Source organism: Peromyscus eremicus, chromosome 3 (assembly GCF_949786415.1).
Source record: "Peromyscus eremicus chromosome 3, PerEre_H2_v1, whole genome shotgun sequence".
NCBI classification, from domain to species: Eukaryota; Metazoa; Chordata; class Mammalia; order Rodentia; family Cricetidae; genus Peromyscus; species Peromyscus eremicus.
Genome location: NC_081418.1, coordinates 77,969,358 through 77,991,175, shown reverse-complemented (window position 1 = coordinate 77,991,175; position 21,818 = coordinate 77,969,358). Strand labels below are relative to the sequence as shown.

General features: G+C 38.1%; 1 protein-coding gene across 1 annotated transcript in view; it reads right to left on the bottom strand.

Moving 5' to 3' along the window:
• Window positions 1-21,818, bottom strand: part of Grid2 (glutamate ionotropic receptor delta type subunit 2) — a 664,169-nt gene that overhangs the window by 379,936 nt on the left and 262,415 nt on the right. The window lies entirely within an intron of this gene.

The window sequence follows — 21,818 nt, the reverse complement described above, 5'->3', positions numbered from 1 at the left end:
AGTGCCCAGGCTCAAACATTCTGTGGTTCTTATTTACTGCTTGCTTCAGGCTTTAAAGAGTCGACCACAGGCAAAATGAGCATTGAGTTTAATATGATATCCTATGTCAAAGTCCTGCCAAATATTTTGAAAAATCTTTTTTGATGAAAACTTAGAACAAAAATTATGATATGAGAAAGATAAAGATAGGCCTTGATATAGATGCTATGAAATATCTCTTATCATGTTAGGGTCATGAAAACATTGTTTTCAGCTTTAAGGATTTGGGCGGTGGTGGCGCATGCCTTTAATCCCAGCACTAGGGAGGCAGAGGCAGAGGCAGGCGGATCTCTGTGAGTTCAAGGCCAGCCTGGACAACAGAGGGGGTTCCAGGAAAGGCACAAAGTTACACAGAGAAACCCTGTCTCGAAAAACCAAAAAAAAAAAAAAAAAAAAAAGGATGGTTGCTTATTAACTGCTTCCTGATGCCTTTTTCACCGTGTGTTTCCCAGTACATTTCACAAAACCATGACTGTCTGAAAAAGTGTAGTGCTGAATGTGGAAGAGACGCTGAGCTTTCAGCGGGAGGAACTGAACTCTTCTCATGAAAACTCAGCATACAATTAAGACTTATTGTCCTGCCTTTTCTTTTTTATATAAATAATTGAAGAAATTGCCTTCAATTCAATTGGCAAGACATGAAGGAAGTTAGGCTAACACACATAGGATTATTCAAACCTGTATAGGTTCTTCAGATCAATTTGACAGTGATTATAAAGGAACTTCTATAACCCTATTTGTACATTTGGGAGCAGAGTAGCTTCAGAAATAGAGAAGAAATGATTCATCTTGTGGGTCTGTCTCATTTATTGTCCTAAATATTTGTCTTTTCTCATATCCTTGCATTTTTACAGTTCCCTTGTACCGAGCATGCTGTTGAAACACCACAGAAAAGCTGATGTTTCTTGCACTTAAGCTTCATGAATATTTTACTTTTAAAACTCTACCCTCGGGGTCCTTGCATCACTAGAGCATTATATTCCTTTCTTGATGCATAAATTATCCTAAAAATGCCTCCAATTTCAAGCAAGGTCAGCCTGAAAAAAATCAGAAAATCAACAGCACTGATTTAATACAGTTTGAATACAGAAATATACAAGTTAGGAAAATGACGCTATGTATAATGTGTTGCTTTCTACACACACACACACACACACACACACACACACACACACACACATACATATATATTTATATACTTTATTGTGTCCCTAACATGAGGTCACAATAAGGCAGAAGCTTGTGTCCTGCCTTCACCAAACAGATGTCACTGAATACTCTACCGTGGCCACAGAAACCATGGGAAAAGGGTGGGTGTGAGAAGAAGTCTTTTATGAGGAAATGGCTTTGAAGCTAAACTCTGAACTATCCCATCCTGAGGTATGTAGAAGAAAGAAAACAGCAGGAAGGGCTGTGTGTGTTTGAAGAGTGGGCGTGGCCAGCCTGGTTTGAGCAGACTCAGTGAAGTCCAGACAGCTGTGATGAGAGCAGAACTCAAGCAGGGTCAAGGTCTTAGAGTATGTGGAAGCCTTGGTGCAGAAACGGCCGTTGTGGACTCTGAGCGCCACTAAGGAGTTTTACCAGGGAGGTATATAGAACGATTTTCGGTATAAGATGCTATTTCTGTACCTGTAAGGACGCAGCATGTCACACTTTGTGACTGAGAAAGAGTAAGGAAAGAATACAAGAGAAGATTCAAAAAATAACTGTGACATTGTGAAAGTATACCCAGATGCGACTGTCCATTCTTCTTAGTGGCAACAAGAAATGTACTTACTTTTTCATAATAATGTATTTTAAACAATATTTAAGTAGCATGTTGTTACTTAAACTGCAGAACTATAAAACTTGAAGACAATAGATATCGCCCCGACCAGTGTTTCACATCATGATGGAGGGATCTGACATCCTTTTCGTTTAATATTAATCTTTCTCATTCACAAATTATATTTCATCATATATAAGCACGATATTTATGGAAAATATTCAAATTCTAAGTACTGACGCTTGCAGCACCACTTCCGTAGCTAGAGCACATCTCTCATCCTTTGGGAAGCCCCATTCTGCTCTCATCCATAGATGAAATGTTTGCATTTTGATATAGGAGGGCGACCACACCTTTGTCGATTGACTTAAGCATAATAGTCTCCTGTTCCTTCATGTTTGCGCGAGGAACGGGTTCCCATATACTGGGAAACCATCTCTAACAGACCAAGAAAGCTATGGATGGCAACTGTTTAAATAGAAAACAACTTTAAAAATAAGCAAATTGAGTGACACATTTTTTTTCATAGTCTAAAGCTGTATCTACTAAAATTTAGACCCCTCTAATTCTGTTCCCTTTGAAAACTAAATTACATGAACTTTTGTCTTTAAAGATATCCCTTATATTTTCCAAATAAGCTTAATTAAGGAGTAATTTGATAAAAGAAAGATTTCTGGTTCAAGGCTTTAAATTGCCTTTGTTTCTTCTCCTGAGACTATTAAAGTTATTGATAAAGTCTAAAACCAGATGAATTCTATAACCCACACCCTATGAAGCCCAAGGAGAAGTTTGGGCCTTGAAAAACCTGGCACAAAGAAATGTACAAGCTAAAAATGGAACAAAACAGTTTTGAATGAAAATCTCTAGTAGGCACAATTATTACTTTACTTCCAGCCTCTGCTGCTGCCAGGATTTTTATTCAGGTTTTCCTCTGAAGAGAAGCCCCCATACCACCTCTTTGCAGTCTTTAACCACAAATGACCCTTCCTAATTAAACCTTTCTACTTTCAGATAAGGCTTGGTGCATTCCAGCATCAGGGAATTGGAGCCAAGAGGATCAGGAGTTCAAGGTCAGCTGCACGGAACCCTGTCTCAAAAAACAAAACACAAAGAAAAACCAAACCAATCAAAAGAACAACAACAAAGAAAAATAAAGCCTCCCAAATAAACAAAAACCCCAAACACTTCCACCTTCAGGACATTTGGTGACCCCAGGATAACAGGGGACCTCTGGAGTTTCTGCCAGACACTGAGCTTGCAGACATACCTAACAGGTACTAGAGCCACCAGACATGCGAGAAAAGTACTAAACAAGAGAGAAAAGAAGACACAAGTGACGCTGACAATCAGGCAAACACACAGTCCATTAAAAATAAACACTGCACCCCGCTAAGCAGTACTAAGGTTCAGGAATTATTCTTTAACAAAATTAAAATCTGGAAATTAAAAGAAAGTAAAAAGGCAGGGACAATTAGAAATTTCAAGCAACAGAGAAAATGTTAACAATTAATACCAATGGTAGAGAGATTTGAAATATACCAATAAAAATAAAACCCCAAAGAGACAAAAAAGATACATTGAAGGGCAATGTAGAAACATCAAACATTTTCTAACATGAATTTTTTTTTAATGAAAGGAAATGAAAAAGAAAAGCAAAAAGGAAGAAAAGAAAGAAGATGTATTGATTGAATTATATCAAAGAATTCCCCAGAGTTTGTATATCTTAGAAACATCTAGTTACACTGTAAAAGCACAAGAATACTGAAACAGCCGGGCAGTGGTGGCGCACGCCTTTAATCCCAGCACTCGGGAGGCAGAGCCAGGCGGATTTCTGTGAGTTCGAGGCCAGCCTGGTCTCCAAAGCGAGTTCCAGGAAAGGCGCAAAGCTACACAGAGAAACCCTGTCTCGAAAAACCAAAAAAAAAAAAAAAAAAAAAAAAAGAATACTGAAACAATGATTACCAAGTGTATTTTCATTTACACCAATTTTGAGACATTAGTGTACATCAAAAATAAATAGAACTTACACCCCTTTTCTTTTCTTCAGACAGAGACAAAGTTACTGCTTAGCTTCTTAGGAAACTGTAATGATAAGCTGAGTGGTTTAAAATTTTGGAAATTTGTTTTCTCAGTTTTGGGGGTACAAGGCAGAAACAGTGCTGTGGCCAGGGCCAGGTCTCTGGAGCTTCAGGGAAATTTTTTTCCTTGCCATCATTTCTTGGTTGGCTAAAAATTTTAGGAATTTCACTGTATACCTGCTTAACTCCAATCCCTAGGAATTTCATCTTATATCTGCTTAACTCCAATCCCTAGGAATTTCATCTTTTATCTGCTTAACTCCAATCCCTATCTTCATCATCAAATAGCACTCTCCTTGCCTATCTTTGTCTTCATTCAGTGATTTGTTTTCATATTGGTATATTTATAAACTAATGCATATAATTATATTATTATTATTATAACACATCATGCCCCCCACTGTCCTTCTCTCCTCCATATCTTCCTCTTCTCCTCCCTCCTTCTAACATACCCAGGCTGGCCTCAGAGTCATGTCCCAGGTTAGCTTCAGCTGAAAGATCCTCTTCTCCTCACCCTCCGAAGTGCTAAGGTTGTGGGTGCACCATGATGCTCAAACAATTCTATCCCCCCATCATCATGTTTAAAGAAAAAAATAGTAAGAATGTATGTCTGCGTGGAACTATGTGCATAAGAGAGAGTAAAGTCATCTAAGGAGGCAGTCAGATCTTCCAAAGCTGGAGTTGCAGATGGTTATGAGTCATCCATTGAGGGAGCTGGGAACTGAATTCTGGTCCTCTGCAAGAGCATTACATGCTCTTAACCACTGAGCCATATCTCCAGCCCAATAACCTGTTTTCTTTCTTTTTTAATTAATTAATTAAACCCATTTTATTTTCTTTTTTGCTGTGGGATGTTCTGTATGGCAAATGTGTTGCTCTGATTGGTTAGTAAATAAAACACTGATTGGCCAGTAGCCAGGCAGGAAGTATAGGCAGGACAAAGAGGAGAATAAAGCTGGGAAGTGGAAGGCTGAGTCAGAGACACTGCCAGCTGCCATGATGACAAACAGCATGTGAAGATGCCGGTAAGCCACGAGCCACGTGGCAAGGTACAGATTTATAGAAATGGATTAATTTAAGCTGTAAGAACAGTTAGCAAGAAGCCTGGTACAGCCATACAGTTTGTAACCAATATAAGTCTCTGTGTTTTCTTGGTTGGGTCTGAGCGGCTGTGGGACTGGCAGGTGAGAGAGATTTGCCCTGACCGTGGGACAGGCAGGAAAACTCTAGCTATACTTTTTTCTTTCTTTCTTTCTTTCTTTCTTTCTTTCTTTCTTTCTTTCTTTCTTTCTTTCTTTCTTTCTTTCTTTTTGGTTTTTCGAGACAGGGTTTCTCTGTGTAGCTTTGTGTCTTTCCTGGATCTCGCTCTGTAGACCAGGCTGGCTTGGAACTCACAAAGATCCACCTGGCTCTGCCTCCTGAGTGCAGGGATTAAAGGTGTGCACCACCACTGCCCGGCAAACCCATCTTCTTAAAGGGCACTGGTTAAATTGAATTGGTACCCTCTCCATCCAAGTTACCCTGCATCTTAATAAAATTAGTCAAGGTATGAGCAGAGACTATTTCCAAATAAGATCACATTCTAAAATTCTGAAGGTTAGAACTTCAAAATATATCTTCAGAGATATATTTCAAACTATAATTGACAGACAGGAATATAGCAGACAGAAAAGTAAAGCAATCAAATTGTTATGAGAGTTCTTATTAGTAAAAGTAAGCACTACCCACATAAGCCATCTCTTTAAAGTATGTGTGTGTTTGGGGGTGATCATCAACTTTATGTCCTCAATGGAAATGTGTACATGTGTGTGGATGGGGGCTATCAAATGAGGAGGCTATGGTTACATTGATTTTATGAGTTAAGATGAAGACATTTGATTTTGTGAGGTGAGGTGAAACAATTTTAGATATTTAAATTATTAGAAAGTTTTCTTCCAACACTCATTCTAAGGAAGTAACATGAGTACTTTTTTTTTCTTTTGAAAAAAATGTGAGGAATTTGTGTGGGCTGGAAAAACAATATTTCCAAACTGAGAGAAGGATGATAGGTTGGCAGAGACAATATTTGTCCATAAGTGGTTCTTGAGTAAAGAACTTCATGAGGAAGATATATAGAGAACAAGGAATTAACAGGATGCACAGAGATTTCAGAGGAAACTTGAGAAGTCTCTTGGTACTAGGTACAAAGAGTGCCATCTAGTCACTATGGCCATAGAAACACTGCCACTGGGTACACATATACATAGTGACTTTGAATTTGACAAGGACTAGTGATCACAAGGAACACATAGTGAACAGCACACCATGTTTGTATGATAATAAAATAACCATTCTATAAATATTACTCATTTCTAGTTTAGAATCATCTCATAGATAAATTAACTATGAATACAGATGAACAAAAATGTAGATTGTAAAAGCACAAAAGCAATATCCTATGGATTAGATATCAGATCACTGAGCATCTTCATTTTGTATCATGTTGAGCCAAAGTCTATCAAAATAACGAGCAATTGTATTTATAAATAGTCTGTTGTATGTACAAAGGGACACAGGTTCATTGAGACATGACAAGTACTATCCTTCCTCACATATCCACACTCACCAGTCTCTCTGCTTAGAAATGTCCTTCATATGGTTTGTTCCTACCACACATTCTGATCTGTCCCAGTCTGTGGTTGAGGGAACCACACAAAGAACTGAAAACTAAAGAGAGGTTTTGGGGAAGTACATTGGAAGCTGGATACTACAGGAAGAAAACAAATAATACCTCACTATATTTTCATCTATTAAAGCAGGAAATCAGAACAAGTAGAATTAACACATCAAAAAATTGCGGGTTACATAGTGTTTCAAGACATACAGAGAAGATGTGCTATGACAGAATACACTCATGGAAGTTCACAGGTCAGTTGTTAATTTTTTAGAAATTTTATAAGCTGGATAGTAAACATTACCATTATTAAAAATAAAATTACAGGGCTAGAGAGATGGCTCAGTGGTTAAGAGCACTGACTGCTCTTCTAGAGCGGGTTCAATTCCCAACATCCACATGGCAGCTCACAACTGTCTGTAATTCCAGTTCCAGTGGACCTAATATCCATGGCAAAACACCAATGCACGTAAGATGAAAATAAATAAATTAACCTCCCCAAGAAAGAAAGAAGTTAGAGCAGTCAAGGGAAGAGGTATTCAGCATTAAGAGTTGCCTAACTAGCAGGTGGGACAAAACACCCACACACATAAAAATAAATAAATTAAAATAAATAAAATTATATACATTTATAAATGCAAAGTCAATATATACACAAGAAATGATAAATACTCGAAATTGTCAGTCTCAAATTATTTACTTACATTTTCCTGTCACCCCTACTTTCAGGTTATTCTCTGCATCTGTATGATGGGATGCTACGCAACTCCTAAGTGTGTACACAGTAATGGCAGCCAGGCAGCTTGAAATCAGGATGAGAATATTTATTCCACAAAAAAAAAAAATCTTCAAGCACTATATACCACAGCTTGATTTATTGTTTTGCATATTGTCTAGACTTAAGCAAGTAATGGAAGACATGCTGATAATGCTGATTAAACTTTAAAGAGTGTCACACTGAGGTCACCACATTATAAATAGCATGGACAGTCAAGGGATGTTTTCTGCCTCAGAACCAGTCTTTATTGTAGCCATAAAAGTACATCATTGGCGAGCAATTTAGTTTACAAACTCTGAAATGCGGATATTTAAAGTTTGATTTTTACTGATATTTAAGTATCAACTAGCATTCATATTGATTGGATAAACTTGGAGAGCTAATCATAAGTTTAACAATTTTTAACTGTTGACACATGCTAGTTTGAACTGAAAGTTTTATTTTAGAAAACTATCTGAATATTTTTTAAAATAAAACATGAAGCAGATCCTCAGTTTGTTCATCAAAAAGTTGAGGGTTTTTATTGTTTCTCAGTCTTAAATTGGGGAGATTATTCTGCAGAGGGGATAATCATTCCCTTTTATCTGTTTATCTGTTATTATATTAGAGGGGGGCAATAATGACCTTTCGTTTCTGAGGTAGCTTTGTACAGCAAGTTACACGCAAAAAAACATTGGGAAAACAAAAAAACTTTGTTCCTTGCAGACTATGGGAAGGTTTGCCTGCTTCCCAACATCAGAGAGAAGGCATGATCCTTCAGGGCAAACAGTGTTACAAACTGCTTATCAGGAAAGACATGGGTTGACTAAGCCTAGGATCCTTCAGTGTTAACCGAAGAGCTTTGCCTTGTCTGTGTGTCACTGGTGTGGGACCCTCATGAAGAGAAAGGACAGGCATCAATGCCGAAATGAACCTTGTGCATAGGCTTCACAGAGAGTTGGTTCCTTGGGCTGTCATCTGAGAATTTCATGCCTCTTGCCAGTAAACATGAAACCATAAGGCTAACTTCATGGTTTTTAACTAAACTAAACTCTTCAAAGTCTTTAACATTAAGCATCCAAAAAAAAAAAACCCATCAAGTTAAGAAAAATTAAATAAAAAAAATCATATCTTCTTTTTCTAAATATTATACTGGATAGCATAAATAAATATCTCCATTTATTCACTACTCCATAGAAGTGTGGAATTAGAACATCATTTTAAAGTGCAGTACTAAGGTGGATAAAGCATTAGTAGTAGAAATTAGTGATGAAAACTGCCCTACAACAGTGGATAAAAGAAGGTTTGAATTGCTTCAACACTTGTCTGAGGCTTCACATTTCAGAAAATCCCCATGCCATGCAGGGAGCTACAGTTCCCTGCAAGTTGATATTAAAGTATAAAAAAAATGACTATAAATAGAAAGAATAGCAACTAAAAAGACACCCCCAAAAGGATACAAATAAAAAAAAAAACATTGCTACTATCTCATGACAATATGGTATACAAATCCCTCATTGGTAATTCAAGGGAAAGCAAGAAGTGTGATGATATTTACAATAACATCACTATGGCCAGGAGGTAGACAGCATCGAGACTTCATTCAGAATGCAGCAAGATGGGGACTTGAGTGTTACCCTTAGGAGTGACGACTGGTGAAGTTACCTCGGAAAGTAATTGGCAGCATTCACATAATGTTCCTCTCCTATTATCAACAGCCTGTTTGCAGGTGTCTGTCCTGGAGAATGTTCCACACAGATCCTGGAGCTGAGTGCTACAGTGTTCACTGAAGCATCAGGTATTTTAGTGGAAGAGAAAAATAACCTAATTATCTCTTTGTAGTGCTACAAAAGCAAATAACTGTGATTTATGTGGTTTATTCATGTAATGAAATGCTATAGAATAGTACAAGTAAAAATACTACTTCATGTAGTGACAGAAACATGTTGAGAGAGAAAATTTTTAAAATATGGGATATCATTGCTCTGAATTTGAAGCATAAAATACAATGCAGAAAACTTTTTTAGTAATTATGCAAATGAAATAAAGCTCCCTGTACAGAAATTATTTATATCAACTCATTCTGTGAAAGATGAGGAGAGCAACCAGATGTGGGCTTTCATCTCTCTGGAAGTTTCTCTTTCACTAAGGTGAGTGTGAAATATATTAATGACTGCTTAATCTTGGTAGTAAAGTATGGATATTACATGGTTTTAAAATTCTCTCTTTTTTAAAAAAGTTTTAGAGTGAGACACTTCAATGAAAAAGGTTAAGACAAAAATACTATGCATCACTTTGATGGTTAACACACATTGTCACTTTACTGAATTTAGAATCACTACAGAGAGAAACCTCAAGATAAGACTATAAGAGTGTTTCCACACAGGTTTAACTAAGAAGGGAAGACCCATTGCCAATGTGGATGGCACCATTCCATGGGCTGAGGGCTCAGAGGAGCTAAGGACATTGCTTAGTGGATTAAGTGCTTACTGAAAAAGCATAAGGACATGAATTTGGATTCCCAGAACTCCCATAAAAGAGAGCTTCAGCCGTGCTTGCCTGTGAGCTCAGGACTGAAGGAGACAGAAACAGAAGTTTGGCAAAGTCTTGCTGGCCACTCAGCCTCACTGAAAAGTCAAGCTATAGGTTCAGATAGAGATTCAGTGTCAGGGACCAAACATGAACCATGGAAAAGTACTAGGCTAGAGAACAAGCCACAAGCCCTAAACCAGATGCCCCCAAAGAAAAAGAACATCCCATGGTCAGGTAGCATAGCAACAGAACAATGGGCCCTGACCAGTGACCTTATCACCTAGCACAACATCCTGCAGCTTCACAACCAGCACATCCCCCTTCAGCTACACATCCCCCCTCAGCTGCACGTCCTGCACGTCCTGCACCCCTTCCTTCTTTCCTGCCCCCCCCCATGCTATATAAGCCTTGCTGAGAAGAATCAAATTTGCAGCTTGATCAGAACCCTGTCTTGCTGTCTTCGTGTCTCCCATCCCTTTCATTCCCTCCTACAGGTGGTTGCCCCCGTTGAGACCCTACTGGCTGGGGCAATTCAGTTTCAAACAAAAACAAAAACAAGGTGGAGTGCAATAGTGTAGGATACTTAACCTTCACTTCTAGCCTCTGCACATGAGTACAGCACTTGCACACACATGTGCACACATGCACATAACACACAATAGCTCCCCTAAGCCATTATCTAGGGTCTGTAAAATTGGCTGTCATAGCTAGATCCTCTCACAGAGATAACCTTTCCTTTTACTTTGGATGCCTAGATGAGTGAATGACTTCCTCCTTCGCCTTGCTATACCCCAAATATAAACCCAGGGAGGTCATAACTATCCTTCATCTGCCTGCTGTAAGAAAACTCCTATTTCTGCTAAGCTGCCCTGGGGATCAGAGATACTGTAGATTATTATACAAGATTGTAAAACCATAGTCATTGCTAATAAAATATTCTTTAAAATAATCACTGCAAAACATGAACTATGCAATCCAGACATACCTTGTTTTCAAATGCTAGCAACTAGCACCCTGAGAGAAAATGATCTATGTTTACAACTGCCAGGTATGCGCATGTGTGTATTAGCATATAGCTATACTAGAAAAGTGTAACATAATTGAAATTTTTTCTTTTAAAAAAATCAATTAAATGCCAAGAATTAGTAGCAGGTCATAATTTTCAATAACAGAGCTCCAGTTCCTAATGCTGGTGGTGATGACTGGCAAGGGAGTTGGTGCTCAGTGTAAGCCTCCACCTGAAGGAAATGTTTGTATGTGTAAAAACATAGAACTAATATTCTGTCATATTTTGTGATATTTTATGGTCAGTTTAGTGGCCCACATAATAGGGATTAAAATTATATTATTTGGAGAGCAGATGCTACATAGAGGTGAGACACTTTCCTGTGGCAATCTTCCAAAGAACAGACTAATGGCTTCAGGGCAAGTCTCAAGAGAAGACTGGCATTCCCTTTTAAAACCATTCAGCCTCCCAATGCTGCCTTGGAGGGCTCAAATGATGGTAATGATCTTCAGTATGTAAGCATTTGTTGGGAAGGAATTAGGTCAAAACCATTCTACATTTCACTTTAGTAATAGAACAGCTCTTGATAGTAGTATTAACTACAGCCAGCTGAGGTAGACCTACCTGGAAGAGAGACCTCCTACATATGTTCACAAATTCTTGGACCACATATAATATGGTGATGCACCTACCTTGAAGGAGAGCCTGTTCTTTGATTATTCCTTATGTGTATAAACTTCCAGTACGGTCTGTGGTGACCACCAGAGCTGAGTCTAATGCCCTAGATAACACTGTCTGTGGATAGAAGTCTGAAATAGCACAGGGCAGACTCTGCTTTATAAGAGATGATATCATCATTGTTTTTACAAGGATTGATCAATTAATTATTTCAAGACTCTACCTGTGTAAGGCCTCGGTGTCTCTACAAACAAAACAAAAAAAGAAAATGTATTGATTTACAAGTAAACTTCTAGATAAGAAGAAATGAAAAGTGAAAGTTAAAACATACACATAAGCCAGAGATAATTCTTTTATCATTTTGCATGATAAGATCAAAGAGTATGGGAGTCATTTTCTTCAGTAATGTAGCCATTGGCAAGTTGCCTACTCACCAGTAAATAACCCTCAGCTCATAATCATGCAATGTTCTCCAATTGAAATTAGTGGGACTCTCTCTCTCTCTCTCTCTCTCTCTCTCTCTCTCTCTCTCTCTCTCTCTCTCTCTCTCTCGCACGCACACACACACACACACACACACACACACACACACACTCACACACAGAACAGAAAGGAGCTTGTTGGGGAGTAGGAAGGCAGTAGGAGTAGAAAGGGGTTGAGAGAAGATAGAGTGACTGTCTAGAAGGCATTGTGGGATGGAAACAGTTTTCTCTGCACTTGTAGCCACACACCTGCCTATGGTGTCCTTGCTCATCCCACTGAATATGAGATGTCTAATCTTTACAGAGCATCAGTGGTGTGAAGCTGTTGCCTAAATAACAGGGTTTCTTTCCATTCACATTTCAGTTCTCTGAAGGAGAAAATCAGAAAACAATGTTTGAAGTTTGACACTATCATGTTGTTTGAAGGTGTGTGGCAGGGCTGCTGCCTGTACAAAAATAACATGTTGAAGGATTTGTGGGGCTTTGACGTTGTATTAGAGCAGTAAATAAGAAATTCTCTAGGCTCTGCCAATCAAAGAGTACTCAGAAGCCCACAGCATCCCCCTCACCTGGCGGCTGGTGAGGGATGCAGAACCTGCACCCCAGTTCACAGCTGCTGAGTCAGAAAGCACGTTTTCTAAGGTCCTGAAATGATTCATCTCTGCATTAATGTTTAAAAGGCTGCTCTGAAATGAGGTAAAAAAAAAATTTCAGGAGACTTTCTGGAGAATTGTTTACTTCCTGGAGGAACAGATGGCTGGGAGGCCTACTTGTCAGAATCCAAAACGGCTTAGCGCACCCAGAAGCTAACAGTCAACAGATCATTACCATTGTTATGATCATCAAATGCATGATGACTGAATGGACCAATTTTCTAGGAAGAAAGCATCTTTTATCAAAGTCAGTGTGGCTGGAGAAATTTCTATTGCATGTAGTCATGGCTGGTTGTGATAGCTGCACATCAAAAGAGATGGAGCTGAGCGAGGCTTCTGAGGAGCTGTGATTAATTACCTGGGGAGAGGAAAGGCCCCATGAAGAAAGGCTTCTCATTAGGAATTCCAGTCAGCCTGGAGGCCCAGGAAAACAAGAAAGCTACAATCTGCTTAACCTAGTGAGGCAGTTCTCAAATGATAGTGTGGAGAGTGTGTACCCTCGAACACATTCCTTTGCCTCCTAATTAATTTATATCTCATAACATGTCTGGTACCGATGTGATAGGTCATTGAAGTATTTTTATGAATATAACATCATAATAAATTTCTTTATGAACAGTGCTCTTATAGATGCTATGGGAATGCATGTCCCTGTTTCTACATTAATTATAAAGTAAAACATATGGATTAAGACAGCTCTGGGTGTGAGTTACTGGAATCATGCTTTGATATTCTTTAGAAAAGAGAAGACCAGCTTAACGACTGGGAGGATATAAGAAAAGACTCAATTTACTCAGAAGTAAGGTAAGATGCCCTAAGATTTAGAGCCAGGTAGAACCAGGAACTCAAACATCCTGAGATGTAATATTGTCATATTCTCACTTCCTCAACCCTCCCCTTCCCTCTTCACTCCCTTCCCCATTAACTGTATAATCAGAGGGTGGGCTTTGTTTTCTTTCTTTGCCTAAAGCATTGTGTTTTGGTCCGGAGTTAAGACAGTTGATGTCTCTTACTTTTGCTTCCTAGAGCCTCTGCCATTGAAATAGAGTTGTCATCCCTTCTGTGATCTAAAGTTCAAGGTTTCTGGCAGATCTTATATTTCACAGTTCCAGGAAGACTCTCTGTGTGGATTAATCAGCTGCCAGCCTGGAGGGGTTTTGTGGGGACAGAGCTTTAAGTCTGACTTAAATGGAAAATGAGTAGAGAGTAAAAAGATGGCAATTTTGTAGAAACTTAGTCAAGTGGAAGAAAAAGAAGAGCAAATATGCAAGAAGAAAGACCGAGCTGTGGTGGTATTGTGTTCCCAGGAATATTGTGCACCCTAATAAACTTATCTGGTGTCAGAGAACAGAACAGCCACTAGATAAAGAGGCTAGAAAATGGTGGTACTCATGCCTTTAATCCTAGCATTCTAGAGGCAGAAATCCATCTGGATCTCTGTGGGTTCAAGGCCACATTGGAAACAGCCAGGTATGGTGACACATGCCTTTAATCCAAAGAAGTGAGCCTTTAATCCCAAGGAGTGATGGCAGAAAGCAGAAAGGTATATAAGGCGTGAAGACCAGAAACTAGAAGCTTTCGGCTGGTTAAGCTTTCAGGCTTTCGAGAAGCAGTTCAGTTGAGATTCATTCTGAATGAGGACTCAGAGGCTTCCAGTCTGAGGAAACAGGATCAGCTGAGGAATTGACGAGGTGAGGAAGCTGTGGCTTGTTCTGCTTCTCTGATCTTCCAGCATTCACCCCAATACCTGGCTTCAGGTTTGATTTTATTAATAAGACCTTTTTAAGATTCCTGCTACACCGAGCTGATGAAATAATGTGGTTCTATTGAATATTTACATGAACTGGTTTTTAAAATAGACTTAACACATACATTTTTTTCTTCAGAGGAGCAGATATGCATTATCTTTCAAATAATATAGGGCATAACTTTAAAAGGGATGCTCTTATTTAAAGTATATAAAGAGGCAGAATATTGCACTACCATTCTAAACTTCAGCTTTGTTAGATTGTGCTCCAAGGGAAAATAATAAAACCCAGAGGCTATTAAAATATTTACTATGAGGCAAATGATTAAATGGTCACAAACAAGTTCTATATAGTACAGAGGAATAACAGAAATAAAGAATAAGTGGTATGGGAATGTCTTAGTCGCATAGAGTATTTTAAGAAATTCATTGAGCAAATGAATAAATGAATGAATAAACGAATAAACAAATGAATGAATGAGAACTATATGTGCTACTTGGAGAAAATGATGTTAGTGGTTGGTAACTAGTATTACAACACAACATAAAATCACTTGTGAAGAGTCCCTCAATGAGGAATCGCCTAGATCAGTTAGGCCTGGGGACATGTCTATGGAAGATTGTGCTCCAAGGGAAAATAATAAAACCCAGAGGCTGTTAAAATATTTATTATGAGGCAAATGACTAAATGGTCACATACAAGTTCTATATAGTACAGGGGAATAACATTAATTGATATGGGAAGACCCATTCTGAAATGGGTGGAGCCATTCTTTGGTTTGGGACTCTAACTGAGCACTAAGCATAGATCATAATTTCATTCTTTTATATAAAACCATATGTATATAACAGTGGTTAACATTAGCACTTAATATATTTCAGGCGTTGTTTTGTGCTCTTTATAATAAAGAGCTAGTTGCTAGCTGAACTCTCCTATACTACCAAGTAGTTTTAGGCAGTTTCAATTAATTCATTCATATTATCTTTTACAACAGATGATTAAGCCTCATAGTTTGTATCTACTTCCTACCTGCTGATGCATTTTGCCATTGCAGCTTCTAAATATGGTATGTTTTTATTTGTATGTACATTTCTTCTTTATATCATTGTTGAATAGCTATTGTTAGCTACTCTTGCAGGCCCTGACACTGTGCTGATTAAAATCCTATATATACAGAACATAAATTCTGGTAATGACAGAAAATGTCTGTAATAAATTTATCCAGTAGTATTATCATCTTACATGTGGGCAATACTACAAAAAAAAAATCAAGGTTTAGAAATCAAAAGTATCAATCTGAGACTGTTGTTTTAAACTGAGTCATGATGTGGGTCCCACCAAAAATGTTAGAGTAGACTAAAGACTTGAAAGAAATGAGGGAAAGAGACAAAGAGATGTCTATGGGAAGAGTTTCCCAGGGATGCCATGCAGTTAGTTTGGGTCATCACATCTGTTTCATCTGTGAGGTAGAAAGCCAGGGGCTTGATTTTCTTTAGCACATTTAAAGATGCTTGGTGTTAATGGAGTAGAAATATCAAGCAAGCAGCAAAAGAAATGATTTGGAAAAAATAAGAGGTGGGATGAAAGACAGGTGACAGCATCACTGTAGCTCTTGAAAGAATTTGACTCTGTTCTTGAATGAAGACTGGACAGTTCTCATCACAGAAGAGGCACGATCTGACCTAAGTTTTTTTTAAAAAAATTGCTACATTTTGTAAGTGGGGGGGGGCAGCAGGGTGTTGGGGGCATGAGTGTTGTGACATGTATGTGGAGTGGGGAATGAGGACAAAGTTGTAGAGTTCAGTCTCTTCTTCTACCTTTATGTGGATACTGAGGCTTGAACCTGAAGCAGCCATCTCCTCTTATAACAAGTCTGACCCTAACAGGGCCATTTGTTTTGTTGTTTGTTTGTTTGTTTGTTGTTGTTATTGTTGCTGTTTGACAGGGACCAGTTTGCTAAGACCTCAGTTCCATATCACCCTACCATCCTATGTTATGTTGACTCATGTTTGGCTTCAATCAGACCCTCAGGAAGTACATCCAGTCTGGTAGACAATCAGGGTCCTACCTGGCCACAAGCAGGAACTGTTCTTGATATTTTCAGTCAAACAGACCCCTGACACAGCAAACAGATTCTTAACACTGCAACCTACAGTTGCCCACCAGACTTCATGAGCCAATCATAAAATGATTCCTGTACCAGAAAGGGTCTATACCCAATTGCTTCAAAGTATAGTTAACCACAGCTGGAATTCCCGTAATCCTACTTAAAAGGAGCCCTGTGAGCTTCTCTTAGGGTCACCATTTGTCACTGTGTCAGATGGTTGACCCTTTCATGCTGGAATTTTTTATTAAATGCTTTTGCCGATTGCATATGTGACGGGTGGTCATTTATAGGACTTCTCATGAACCTTAACAGAACCCAGTTGATCAGATATGTGCATTGGATGCTTGTACTCACTCAGCCCCCTCTCTAGACTCCAGATTTAATCATTAAGATGACTTTCTGGCTGCTCAAACTGAAAGTAGTAGACTAAGGAGTAGGCAGCTGTGAGAATACTCTGCTCTGATACTTAACTTAATGGAACAGAAAGCTATGGCCATGGATGCTTTGTTCTGATATCCATCACAACTGCCAAATCTCTTCTAATTAACAATTTGGGACAAAGGAAGAAATGAGAGGTGAGAGATGAGATGTGAACAGCCTCCTAAAAGCATTGCCCACATAAAGCCAGTCATCTTGAAACCAGTTCAAGTATAGCCTGGGCTACAAGGCAGACCCTGTCTCAAAAAATAAACCAAAATATGCAGCCTTAATGGAAGTTCATTTGTATGTGGGTGTAAGTAGCAAATTATATAGAGAATATATGTCAAGTCAAACCATGAACAGTGATATTACAGGGAAAGGTGTGCTAAAGAGGGGAGGGCTGAGGCAGGATTCTGCATCATTGTTACACGAATTTCCACCTAAATTGATTTATATAACAAGATGGCACTATTTATATAATTGATAGATACATTAAAACAGAGAATATATGGTTTAATGAATAGATGAAAATATTTGTTTTAGTATGAGTACATAACAAATCACAAAAGACAGAGCTGGTGGAGGAGTGACCTCCATATTCTAAAAACACTGAAATAGCTCTTCTAGAATCTCCAAGATAAAGCATGGAAGGGCTTGAAGCAAAAAGGAAGTTTCTGATCCCTGACTGCTCATCCCTGGGGAGTTTGATTTCAGAGAGGAGAGCTAGGAGATGTTAACTTCCCTTGAGGGAGAATCACAGGGACTGCTTAGTGTGCACCACTTAGATGGTACTGCAAGCCTGGATACAAAGGGACACTGGTAGAATTCATATTTGGCTTTTTCTTATTCTGGAAAGATTCTACCTTTATATAGACTACAACTAGTTATGTTCTTTAGTGAATGAGACAAACATTTAGAGAAAATACTAATGAGGTAGTTGTTTGCATCCATCAGTCCTAAGCATCTAAATTCTATTGTCCTTGGATAAAGATTTAACAATAATACTTGATGTGGTCTTCTAGATTCCCAACTCTTTTTGTTAACTCTAGTCCAGATACTTCAGAAACTAGTTATTCCCTCACAAATCACAAGCTTTAGCAACTTTGTCTTAATATATTCTATCCATTCATCTATCCATCTACCCACCCATCTCTCCTTCCATCCATCCTTTCATTCATCATGTATATGTGCTGTGATGATGATTGAAATGAGATGTGGAATCAGGCATGGAAAGTAGAATAAATTTAAAGAAACAGACAGTACAAAAGTAAGCATATGTGCAAGAACTAAGTAAATGCCAAAAGAAAGTATACATATATTAGGGAATTGTCAAAAAGTGTTACATTGGTTTGGACCAGAATAAGGAAGGATAATGAAAAAATCAAAGGACTTGGAAAAGAATGTTTCTGATTTTTTTAAATGTAGGTTCTTTATCATATAACAAAAGGAATGTCTATCAGTGTGTCAACAATGAAAAATACAAAGGTGAAATCACAAATCATCACCTGCAAATAGCAGAGTTGTAAACAGCAGTCTTTCCTACAGTGTGTGGTTCCTTCTCAAGAAGACGAAAAGGTATCAGAAAGTGGTGATGTTATCTAATTTGCATTTTAAAAAGAAGAGACTGACTTCAAAAGAACATGCTTGAAAGGAGCATTGCAAAAGAGAACCTAGTTAGGACTTTGTAGCCACCAACTTGGGTGTCTGTTAAACTGGTTCTGAAGCCCAGACTGGAGACAATGGTGGCCTAGACTAGTGGACTTGGGGGAGGACTCGGGATAAATGAAAACATGCACTAAAAATTGGACACTGGAGACAATAGAAAGAGAAAATTTCAGATAACTTCTGGATATTTTCATCATTAGCTCTATAGATCACTATATTGTTTTCTGAGGTGAAAAATATTAAAGATAAATTAGCTGGATCTGAGTTCAAGATATGATGCTTTATGTTTTGCCCCTCTGACTGAGATGTTTTCTGGACTACCTAATAGAAATCCTAAGTAAGAGATTGGGCAGCCAAACAGAACAGGAAGCTCTGAGGTCACTTTATTTATTTTGAAGTCACCAACAAACAGAGAGGTGATGTGGAAAGAGTAGTATTTGATAAGACCATGTAGAGAGAGAAGACAAACCTAGACAAGAAGGGCCTGAGAACTGACTTTCAGGAAATGTCAACAATGAAAGTTAGAGAAGAGGAAAAAGAAGGAAAGGTGAGAGAGAACGAGGTACTAGTTACATGTACATTGCAATCCTAGGTCATAGTCTGTATTTATTAAATGGATGTAATAGAAATTCTACTTAGATCTCAAAAGGGAAACCACCAAATGAGATGTCTTGAAATTTCTTATAGGTACAGTTTTGAGTTTAAAGAATCATAATGACATTTGAAGGAATAAATATTAGAAAGTCTACTTTACCAGGATAAATGAATGCTGAATCCACTGCCTTCTGTGCATCAGTCTTGGAGATTTAAGGGCTTTAGAAAGAAGGGATAGCATGCTTGGGATCAAAAGCAGGCAAAGAGGCAGGAAATGTAGTTATAACAGCGGGTAAGTTAATGAAGTAATCTCACATAAATTTCCATTATACTAGTAATAATGTTCTGCCCACTTTATTGCTTGATTTTATAGTATTCCTTTTTAATGTTCTTTTTGCCATAAAAGAGACAGCAAAGCTACAATTCAGGTTAGGTTAACACATTTTATGGATCACAGCAGGGATACAAAGGAAACTGCAGTTTAAGTAACTTCTGATAATTCTGCAGGTGGCATCTTGGGAGGAAATTCTTCATAGCCTTGTCTACAATACCATGTTTTCCTCTCAGAGGTATAGCCCCCAAGAGAACCCTTTAATAAATGCCTTACATGTTAATATGTCCCTGAAAACCTGCTATCAGAGAAATAAGACCTGCAGTGATTCTGTAGTGATTGGCCTTGAATATCAGTTGATTCCATTGAGAAGCACATAGGTTAGCAAAGAACAAACCTAAATGTATCCACAGTGGCATGTCCACAGAGAAGAGGAAAGCAAAATCTCTAAAGATACTTTAAAGATGCTACCAAAAAGTTCTTAGAGCTGAAAAGCAATTTCAGCAAAGTGACAGAATACAAAAAGAACACACACATAAATCAGTAGGCTTCCTGTATACCAATGACAAACACACTAAGAAAGTCATAGAAAAATCAATCCCATTTACCACACACACACACACTCTGGAAACAAGAACAGAATTGCTTTCCAACTCTAATGGGTTCACAAGTCATGCCAGCCAGTTCTGGTGGCACAAAACTCTACTTAGATTACACACACACACACACACACACACACACACACACACACTCACACACATATGCTCACAATACTTGCACACAATAAAATAAAATACTTAAGAATAACCCTAACCTAAGAAAAGATCCCTAAGATGAAAATTTAATAAACCAAAGGAAGAAACTTAGGAAGACACTAGAAGATAGAAAGACCTTACAGGCTCATGGACTGGAAAATTATTATTGCAGAAAATGGTCATCTTACCAAAAACAATCTATGTAATCTCCAATAAAATTCCAGGGCAATTCTCCAAAAAAAAAAAATTGTCTCAGGGATTATATGGCAATCTGCTACCCAAAATCCAACATAGACCCAAAGCAATTTTGAACAAAAAGAAAACTGAGAAGTATCACAATACCTGATTTCAAACTATACTACAAAGCCATAGTACTAGAAACAGTATGGTACAAGCAAAAAATAATTACAATTGATAGATCAACTAAATAGGATAGAGGACCCTGATATTAATCCACACAAATACAGCACCTGATTTTTAACAAAGACACCAAAAATACACATTGGAAAAGGGACAATATATTTAGCAAATAGTGCTTGGAGGTTTGTATTTCAACATCCAAAAATAGAAAGAAAAAAAGCAACAAAATAAAAAACGTGTTTATCATTTCTCACCCTGTACAAAAATCAACTCCAAATCAATACAGGACATCTTCATAAGACTATGGTGTGGAATAATCTTTTTGTACACTGTGAAGATTTGTCACTCAGATTGGTTTAACAAAAAGCTGAAAGATCAACAGCTAGGTATGATTTTCAGGGCAGAGAGAATGCTAGAAAGAAGGGCAGAGACATGGAGAATCACCAGTCAGAGACAGAGGAAGTAGGAAAGCAGCATGAGCAGTACAGAGTAAAGGTAATAAAGCCACAAGGCAGAATGTAAATTAATAGAAATGGGTTAATTTGTTATAAGAGCTAGTTAGGAAGAAGCTTAAGCTATCAGCCCAGCTTTCATAATTAATAATAAGTCTCCATGTGGTGATTTGGGAGCTGGTTGGAAGAACAGAAAAATGCACCTAAAAGGCTATATAGGTGAAGCTGCTTCAGAATAAAGTAGGGAGTAGGTTTCACCTTACAGGCACAGAAATGGACTTGTGACTAGGTCTCCTATAGTGTAGGAAGACCAACAATCAACAATGGCATCTCATGAGATTAAAATCTTCTGTACTAGACAGGAGACTGTCAGTTGAGTGAAGAAGCAGCTTACAGAACGGGAGAAAACTGTTGCTATTTAAACAACTGCTAAAAGATTAGTTTGTACAATATACAAAGTCGTTCAAAAATTAAAGAAAAAGAAAAGCAAGCCAATTAATGAATGGGCTATGGGATGAACAAAACATTCCAAAAACAAAACATGAAAAAGCTAGTAAACACTTTTTTTTTTAGTGTTGAACATCTTTAGCCTTCAGGGAAATGCTTCAAGATGAAAACTATTTCAAAATTCCATCTCCCATCATTCAGAATGGCTGAAATGAGTAATTTACACATGACAACAAATGCTGGCTGGCCATGGGGGAAGGGGAACGCTTAGTTATCCATTGTGAGTGGGAATTTAA